This window comes from Amphiura filiformis, chromosome 7, assembly GCF_039555335.1.
Source record: "Amphiura filiformis chromosome 7, Afil_fr2py, whole genome shotgun sequence".
NCBI classification, from domain to species: Eukaryota; Metazoa; Echinodermata; class Ophiuroidea; order Amphilepidida; family Amphiuridae; genus Amphiura; species Amphiura filiformis.
This window is the reverse complement of record NC_092634.1, coordinates 30,559,874-30,571,060: the sequence shown is the minus strand read 5'-3', so window position 1 is coordinate 30,571,060 and position 11,187 is coordinate 30,559,874.

The following is an 11,187-nucleotide window of genomic DNA, read 5'->3' as shown; positions in this document are numbered from 1 at the left end:
ACTTTATTGTTTTTATGTTTGAAATATTATATTCATAGATGCAAATTTCAGGATGTCAACCCTAGTTTTCAAGCTTACAAGAACATGGTAAAAGTTAAATTTGGCACAGAATATAAAATTGCAGAAAGCAAGAGAAAACTGGGTAATCATTTTAAGAAATTTTCCTTTGATCTTGGTTTTTAATGAGATGGGATTTTCATTAATCAATTCATTGGTGGACCATGTTTTTGTACTGTGACCATGTTAATTGTATTGATATATATGGGAAAGTTATTTGTGGTTTGTTTTGTCACTTGTCCTACATGTATATGTATGTGTTTGGGGGATGGGTGGGTGGGTGTGTTGAGGGGTATTTGGGTGGGATTTTTGTTTTATGTAGAAAATCCCTGATCTGTATTTAATTGATTCACTTGTAACCAACATTATTTGTTTCACCTTAGTATACTATGGTGCTTATTCTGCCCACCCATGGTGGGGGACCCAACGGTGGCCTTTGTGTCTGGTTTTTTTAAAAAGGAAAATTTTTTCTTGCCTTTGTTGGACTACCACTACTTGTTTTTGCTTGCCTTTTTCATCACTTTTCGTGGTGTGCAGCATTGTACTCTTTTTAACAGAGGTATTCGTTGGGTCCTGTTGTTATGGTGGGGCAGTATTTTAAAAATCTCATTGTCATACTCTGATTGCATCTTTTTATCTATCTTGGTTACCGTAATTAAGATGGGGTCTGGTGGACCATGCCTGTATGTTCTTTTTTTCTTTCCACCAGGCCCAAGTACAGGTGAATAAAAATGGAAAAAGAAAAGAAAAGATAGCTACTTCATCAATACCAACATCAAAAGTAGATAGCTACTTCTTCCATACCAACATCAGCAGTAAATAGCTACTTCATCAATACCAACATCAGCAGTAGATAGCTACTTCATCAATAACAACATCAGCAGCAGATAGCTACTTCATCAATACCAACATCAGCAGTAGATTGCCACTTCATCAATACCAACATCAGCAGTAGATAGCTACTTCATCAATACCAACATCAGCAGTAGATAGCTACTTCATCAATACCAACATCAGCAGCAGTAGATAGCTATTTCATTAATACCAACATCAGCAGTAGATAGCTGCTTGGTCAACACCAACATTAGCAGCAGATAGCAACTTCATCCATACCAACATCAGCAGTAGATAGCTACTTCATCAATACCAACATCAGCAGTAGATTGCCACTTAATCAATACCAACATCAGCAGTAGATTGCCACTTCATCAATACCAACGTCAGCAGTAGATAGCTACTTTATCAATACCAACGTCAGCAGTAGATATATATTATAATAGCTACTTCGTCAATACCATCATTAATCAGCTGTATAGCTACTTCATCAATACCAACATCAGCAGAGATAGCTACTTCGTCAATACCAACATCAGCAATTTATAGCTATATAGGTACTTCATCAATACCATGCAACATCAGCAGTAGATAGCTACTTCTTTAATACCAACATTAGCAGCAGATAGCTACTTCATCAATACCATCATCAGCAGTAGATAGCTACTTCATCAATACCAATATCAGCAGTAGATAGCTACTTCATCAATACCAATATCAGCAGTAGATAGCTACTTCATCAATACCAACATCAGCAGTAGATAGCTACTTCATGACAATACCAACATCAGCAGTAGATAGCTACTTCATCAACACCAACATCAGCAGAGATAGCTACTTCGTCAATACCAACATCAGCAATTTATAGCTATATATGTACTTCATCAATACCATGCAACATCAGCAGTAGATAGCTACTTCTTTAATACCAACATTAGCAGCAGATAGCTACTTCATCAATACCATCATCAGCAGTAGATAGCTACTTCATCAATACCAATATCAGCAGTAGATAGCTACTTCATCAATACCAATATCAGCAGTAGATAGCTACTTCATCAATACCAACATCAGCAGTAGATAGCTACTTCATCAATACCAACGTCAGCAGTAGATATATATTATAATAGCTACTTCGTCAATACCATCATTAATCAGCTGTATAGCTACTTCATCAATACCAACATCAGCAGAGATAGCTACTTCGTCAATACCAACATCAGCAATTTATAGCTATATAGGTACTTCATCAATACCATGCAACATCAGCAGTAGATAGCTACTTCTTTAATACCAACATTAGCAGCAGATAGCTACTTCATCAATACCATCATCAGCAGTAGATAGCTACTTCATCAATACCAATATCAGCAGTAGATAGCTACTTCATCAATACCAATATCAGCAGTAGATAGCTACTTCATCAATACCAACATCAGCAGTAGATAGCTACTTCATGACAATACCAACATCAGCAGTAGATAGCTATTTCATTAATACCAACATTAGCAGCAGATAGCTGCTTCATCCATACCAACATCAGCAGTAGATAGCTACTTCATCAATACCAACATCAGCAGTAGATAGCTACTTCATCAATAGCAACATCAGCAGTAGATAGCTACTTCATCAATACCAACGTCAGCAGTAGATAGCTACTTCATCAATACCAACGTCAGCAGTAGATATATATTATAATAGCTACTTCGTCAATACCATCATTAATCAGCTGTATAGCTACTTCATCAATACCAACGTCAGTATTAGCTACTTCATCAATACCAACATCAGCAGTAGATAGCTCTATACTTCATCAATACCAACATCAGCAGTAGATAGCCTCTTCATCAATACCAACATCAGCAGTAGATAGCTACTTCATCAATACCAACGTCAGCAGTAGATAGCTACTTCATCAATAAAACATCAGCAACAGTGAGCTACTTAATCAGTGCCAACATCAGCAGCAGATAGCTACTTCATCAATACCAACATCAGCAGTAGATAGCTGCATAATCAATACCAACATCAGCAGTAGATAGCTATTTCATTAATACCAACATCAGTAGTAGATAGCTGCTTGGTCAACACCAACATTAGCAGCAGATAGCTACTTCATCCATACCAACATCAGCAGTAGATAGCTACTTCATCCATACCAACATCAGCAGTAGATAGCTTTGTAATACCAACATCAGCAGTAGATAGCTACGTAATCAATACCAACATCAGCAGCAGATTGCTACTTAATCAATACCAACATAAGCAGTATATATAGCTACTTCATCAATACCAACGTCACCAGTATATCGCTACTTCCTTAATACCAACATCAGCAGTAGATAGCTACTTCATCAATACCAACATTAGCATCAGATAGCTATTTCATCTATACCAACATCAGCAGTAGATAGCTACTTCATCAATACCAACATCAGCAGTAGATAGCTACTTCATCAATACCAATATCAGCAGTAGATAGCTACTTCATCAATAAAAACAGCAGCAGCAGTGAGCTACTTAACGCGGCTGTGTACTCTAGACATTGTTTCTTTCACGAAATTGAGTTTTTTTGATATGTTTGTACTTTGTTATGTTTTTTTATAAATACAAGGAATGAAAATCCAGATTTGTTACTCCAACTGCAATATTTAAGGATTTTATTTCACTATTCCACTCGTGTTTGAAATTTAAAAGGAAAGAAAAACTTTGTTGTACCAGCAGGATACACGCGCGCAACAACGCTTCGCGTTGCGTATCGCGCAATTTGGTAACGCACAAATACGCTACGCATACGCGACGCGTATCTGCATGCGCGGCGCATCTTATGGAAACACCACGAAAGCACTGATTTCACAAAAACCTAGCGGTCAAATGGCTCCGTTTTAGCTTATAAAATGTGCATTTTTTCAAGTTTTTCCCCCGATTTAAACATCAAGATATGAATAGATTTCGCCCAAACTTCTCAAGGGGCTGTGGATTTACCCGATGTTAACGTAATGGAAGGTAGAAAAACGAGAACTGCCGCATTCTTCTGTAAGCTTTGATCAAAGTGCAAAATGTGACCACTTTAAACTTCAACTGCCTTTATTTCAATGTTCATTCTCGGTAAAATGGCGATTTAGGTACATGATAACTCAATTAATACAGCATCTATAGGTAAGCAATTATGCTCATCATAAAAAGCATGATCGATTTAAGAAACGGTTTTCTTATTTCTTTATATTTTGGTCTATTTCCGATTTTAGGCATCATTTTGTGCAAATAGGTGTTTGTGAATTTTAAAAGATCATTTTGATGCCTTATATGGTCAATATCTCAAAAATAAGGCCAATATCAAAAACTAAAAAACCGTTTTTGGAATGGTGCCTCAAGATTAAGAAAAAAGCAAAACAAAAATTTTTGGAAAGACTATTTGTTTGTTATGATGTACCGAACAAAAATTGCTAAAATTCACTTTTTGTGATTTTCTTCATAATTGTTGTTTTTACACCAAACTGTACTTATATTGATATTCATTGATGTCTTGCCTTCATAAAAATGTATACTTTTATATGTCTTGCGTGAATAATTACAAAGTTATGGCACTTTTACTACATGCGTATCTGAGAGTACACAGCTACCTTAATCAGTACCAACATCATCAGTAGATAGCTACCTCATCAATACCAATATCCGCAGTAGATATCTACTTCATCAATAAAAACATCAGTGAGCAGCAGTGAGCTACTTAATGACCAACATTAGCAGCAGATAGCTACTTCATCAATACTAACATCAGCAGCAGATATCTACTTCATCAATACCAAAATCAGCAGTAGATAGCTGCTTCATCAATACCAACATCAGCAGTAGATAGCTACTTCATCAACACCAACATCAGCATGCAGTAGATAGCTGCTTCATCAATACCAACATCAGCAGTAGATAGCTACTTCATCAATACCAACATCAGCAGTAGATAGCTAATTCATCAATACCAACATCAGCAGCAGATAGCTACTTCATCAATACCGACATCAGCAGTATAGAGATAGCTACTTCATCAATACCAACATCAGCAGTAGATAGCTACTTTATTGTTTTTATGTTTGAAATATTATATTCATAGATGCAAATTTCAGGATGTCAACCCTAGTTTTCAAGCTTACAAGAACATGGTAAAAGTTAAATTTGGCACAGAATATAAAATTGCAGAAAGCAAGAGAAAACTGGGTAATCATTTTAAGAAATTTTCCTTTGATCTTGGTTTTAATGAGATGGGATTTTCATTAATCAATTCATTGGTGGACCATGTTTTTGTACTGTGACCATGTTAATTGTATTGATATATATGGGAAAGTTATTTGTGGTTTGTTTTGTCACTTGTCCTACATGTATATGTATGTGTTTGGGGGATGGGTGGGTGGGTGTGTTGAGGGGGTATTTGGGTGGGATTTTTGTTTTTATGTAGAAAATCCCTGATCTGTATTTAATTGATTCACTTGTAACCAACATTATTTGTTTCACCTTAGTATACTATGGTGTTTATTCTGCCCACCCATGGTGGGGGACCCAACGGTGGCCTTTGTGTCTGGTTTTTTTAAAAAGGAAAATTTTTTCTTGCCTTTGTTGGACTACCACTACTTGTTTTTGCTTGCCTTTTTCATCACTTTTCGTGGTGTGCAGCATTGTACTCTTTTTAACAGAGGTATTCGTTGGGTCCTGTTGTTATGGTGGGGCAGTATTTTAAAAATCTCATTGTCATACTCTGATTGCATCTTTTTATCTATCTTGGTTACCGTAATTAAGATGGGGTCTGGTGGACCATGCCTGTATGTTCTTTTTTTTTCCACCAGGCCCAAGTACAGGTGAATAAAAATGGAAAAGAAAAGAAAAGATAGCTACTTCATCAATACCAACATCAAAAGTAGATAGCTACTTCTTCCATACCAACATCAGCAGTAAATAGCTACTTCATCAATACCAACATCAGCAGTAGATAGCTACTTCATCAATAACAACATCAGCAGCAGATAGCTACTTCATCAATACCAACATCAGCAGTAGATTGCCACTTCATCAATACCAACATCAGCAGTAGATAGCTACTTCATCAATACCAACATCAGCAGTAGATAGCTACTTCATCAATACCAACATCAGCAGCAGTAGATAGCTATTTCATTAATACCAACATCAGCAGTAGATAGCTGCTTGGTCAACACCAACATTAGCAGCAGATAGCAACTTCATCCATACCAACATCAGCAGTAGATAGCTACTTCATCAATACCAACATCAGCAGTAGATTGCCACTTAATCAATACCAACATCAGCAGTAGATTGCCACTTCATCAATACCAACGTCAGCAGTAGATAGCTACTTTATCAATACCAACGTCAGCAGTAGATATATATTATAATAGCTACTTCGTCAATACCATCATTAATCAGCTGTATAGCTACTTCATCAATACCAACGTCAGTATTAGCTACTTCATCAATACCAACATCAGCAGTAGATAGCTCTATACTTCATCAATACCAACATCAGCAGTAGATAGCCTCTTCATCAATACCAACATCAGCAGTAGATAGCTACTTCATCAATACCAACGTCAGCAGTAGATAGCTACTTCATCAATAAAACATCAGCAACAGTGAGCTACTTAATCAGTGCCAACATCAGCAGCAGATAGCTACTTCATCAATACCAACATCAGCAGTAGATAGCTGCATAATCAATACCAACATCAACAGTAGATAGCTATTTCATTAATACCAACATCAGCAGTAGATAGCTGCTTGGTCAACACCAACATTAGCAGCAGATAGCTACTTCATCCATACCAACATCAGCAGTAGATAGCTACTTCATCCATACCAACATCAGCAGTAGATAGCTCTGTAATACCAACATCAGCAGTAGATAGCTACGTAATCAATACCAACATCAGCAGCAGATTGCTACTTAATCAATACCAACATAAGCAGTATATATAGCTACTTCATCAATACCAACGTCACCAGTATATCGCTACTTCCTTAATACCAACATCAGCAGTAGATAGCTACTTCATCAATACTAACATTAGCATCAGATAGCTATTTCATCTATACCAACATCAGCAGTAGATAGCTACTTCATCAATAACAACATCAGCAGTAGATAGCTACTTCATCAATACCAATATCAGCAGTAGATAGCTACTTCATCAATAAAAACAGCAGCAGCAGTGAGCTACTTAATCAGTACCAACATCAGCAGTAGATAGCTACTTCATCAATACCAATATCAGCAGTAGATATCTACTTCATCAATAAAAACATCAGTGAGCAGCAGTGAGCTACTTAATGACCAACATTAGCAGCAGATAGCTACTTCATCAATACTAACATCAGCAGCAGATAGCTACTTCATCAATACCAAAATCAGCAGTAGATAGCTGCTTCATCAATACCAACATCAGCAGTAGATAGCTACTTCATCAATACCAACATCAGCAGTAGATAGCTACTTCATCAATAAAAACATCAGCAGTAGATAGCTGCTTCATCAATACCAACATCAGCAGCAGATAGCTACTTCATCAATACCAACATCAGCAGTAGATAGCTGCTTCATCAATACCAACATCAGCAGTAGATAGCTACTTCATCAATAACAACATCAGCAGCAGATAGCTACTTCATCAATACCAACATCAGCAGTAGATAGCTGCTTCATCAATACCAACATCAGCAGTAAATAGCTACTTCATCAATACCAACATCAGCAGTAGATTGCCACTTCATCAATACCAACATCAGCAGTAGATAGCTACGTAATCAATACCAACATCAGCAGCAGATTGCTACTCAATCAATACCAACATTAGCAGTAAATAGCTACTTCATCAATACCAACATCAGCAGTAGATTGCCACTTCATCAATACCAACATCAGCAGTAGATAGCTACGTAATCAATACCAACATCAGCAGCAGATTGCTACTCAATCAATACCAACATCAGCAGCAGATAGCTACTTCATCAATACCAACATCAGCAGTAGATAGCTGCTTCATCAATACCAACATCAGCAGTAGATAGCTACTTCATCAATAACAACATCAGCAGCAGATAGCTGCTTCATCAATACCAACATCAGCAGTAGATTGCCACTTCATCAATACCAACATCAGCAGTAGATAGCTGCTTCATCAATACCAACATCAGCAGTAGATAGCTACTTCATCAATAACAACATCAGCAGCAGATAGCTGCTTCATCAATACCAACATCAGCAGTAGATTGCCACTTCATCCATACCAACATCAGCAGTAGATAGCTACGTAATCAATACCAACATCAGCAGCAGATAGCTACTTCATCTATACCAACATCAGCAGTAGATAGCTGCTTCATCAATACCAACATCAGCAGTAGATGGCTGCTTGAGCAATATACCAACATCAGCAGTAGATAGCTACTTCATCAATACCATCATCAGCAGTAGATAGCTACTTCATCAATACCAACATCAGCAGCAGATAGCTACTTCATCTATACCAACATCAGCAGTAGATAGCTACTTCATCAATACCAACAGTAGCAGCGGATAGCTACTTCACCCATACCAACATCAGCAGTAGATGCTGCTTGGTTAATACCAACATCAGCAGCAGATAGATACTTCACCAATACTAACATCAGCAGTAGATAGCTGCTTCATCAATACCAACATCAGCAGTAGAGCTTCATCAATAACAACATCAGCAGTAGATAGCTGCTTCATCAATACCAACATCAGCAGTAGATAGCTACTTCATCAATACCATCATCAGCAGTAGATAGCTACTTCATCAATACCAACATCAGCAGTAGATAGCTACTTCATCAATACCAACATCAGCAGTAGATTGCCACTTAATCAATACCAACATCAGCAGTAGATAACTACTTAATCAATACCAACATCAGCAGTAGATAGCTGCTTGGTTAATACCAACATCAGCAGCAGATAGCTACTTCATCAATACCAACATCAGCAGTAGATAGCTGCTTCATCAATACCAACATCAGCAGTAGATAGCTACTTCATCAATACCATCATCAGCAGTAGATAGCTACTTCATCAATACCAACATCAGCAGTAGATAGCTACTTCATCAATACCATCATCAGCAGTAGATAGCTACTTAATCAATACCAACATCAGCAGTAGATAACTACTTAATCAATACCAACATCAGCAGTAGATAGCAACTTCATCAATACCAACATCAGCAGTAGATAACTACTTAATCAATACCAACATCAGCAGTAGATAGCTACTTCGTCAATACCAACATTATATTAATCAGCTGTAGGCCTATAGGTACTTCATCGCAGTAACGTAGACAGCTTCCTCCTGTACACCTGTGCCTGTGCAACGTCTTACCTCTTAGGTTGCCCGCCATGAGTTGTGTGCAAGAGGATGGTCCAAGTACAATAAGTTCCTCCCCACTCTGGCATCAAATTTGGTATCAATAAAACCCCATATTTTTTTCGTTAACCATTTGAAATATTATATAGAACTAAATTAATGAAGTAGTGTTTGCTGGCATGAAACTTTATAGGTGGGAGTCAAGATTTACCTGATGAAATCGGACTATTCTCCTTTAATCATCTGTTCTAACTCAGACTGTACTCCTTTAGGTTCTTTTCCTCAACTAGATATTGCTTTCATGCATTTTTGTTGAGTAATTATGTAGATGTGATTGAAAATACAATCAATGGATCTGGGCAATAAACATATCTAATTACAGATCATTTTAATGTGGAATACTATTCAATCTGGTCTGAACCCTGGAATTATGGAAACTTTCGGGCCTCATAACTGCTAAAGTGTTGGTCTAAAGTATATAAAAGTATACATATATAGAATGGCAAAGACTTGATAAGTTCATCTGTGATGTCAATTTTGGGCCAAAATGCTCATTTCTGGCCCAAAATCCAAAGAAAACCAGTTCTTTGGCCCACTTTTTTTCGTGTAACGTAAAAAAAATCTTGGCCAAATTTTTTTTTTTATTAATTTTTAAAAACTAGACAAAAATATCTAGGGACTGTTTTTTCATTTTTTTGAATTTCGACCAACTTCAAGAAATGTGCACCAAAATGGTCAAAAATGCTGATATTTAAAAAAAATCATAAAAAGCCCGATTTTCGCCCAAATTTCAAATATTTTTGGTGAAGTTGGTCAAAATTCAAAAAAATAAAAAAACGTTCCCTAGATATTTTTGTCTAGTTTTTAAAAATTAATAAAAAAAAAAATTTTTGGCCGCAGAATTTTGTTTTTACGTTGCACGAAAACAAAGTGGGCCAAAAAAACCGTTTTGGGGGATTTTGGGCCAAAAATGAGCATTTTGGCCCAAATTTGACATCACAGATGAACTTATCAAGTCTTTGCCATTCTAAATATGTATACTTTTATATACTTTACAGTTTACACCAACACTTTAGCAGTTATGAGGCCCGAAAGTTTCCATAATTCCAGGGTTTAGACCAACCTTAATACGGATAATATTGATCTGTAAATGGACCAAATTTGAGTGGAATTTTTGGAAATATGCCCCTATTCAAAACAAACTTTCTACACCCCCTTCTTGGTTTTAAAGGTTTAGAACAAGATATGTGTTTAACTAACAGAGACAAAATGACAAATGCACTTTATTAGTATCCACACAACATTTATTAGCTCTATCTCTATCTGATTCCAAGGTTCCATGATCACACTTAAGGGGCTATTCGTGATTCTGGCATTCTCTTTTAAGGATAACGGTTCATAAATATTTACGTAAAAGCAGCAAGAAAGATTATTCACACAAAAATAATTGTGCAGTCCCATTGTCTCTGCATGGTATACAAATCTCAATTTTGTTTTTGGAGTAAGTGGGGGATGAGGCTGTGAATCACGAAACGCCCTTTAACATCAATCTTATATCAATGGTTACTACAATTGTCATAAACTATGTTGAAATAATTCAGGTATTTAAAAGTGTTGTAACTTACATAACTACATACAAAATTGTTGGCAAATTCACACACAGTTATTGCTAACAAAACAATAAGCCAAATCGGCATTGGAAATTTGCACTGCATTGTGGGACAGTTTTTTTCAGTTTTGGGACACTTTGCCCTCTGACCTATTAGGAAAATTCAGAAAAATTGGTTTTTGTGCGTACAAAATATAATCCAAAATGTTTTACAAGAATTATAACAAACCCAAAAAACATTGTTAATTTATGAATTAATTATTTAAATATTTTTAATGATAACATTTAATATGACAAT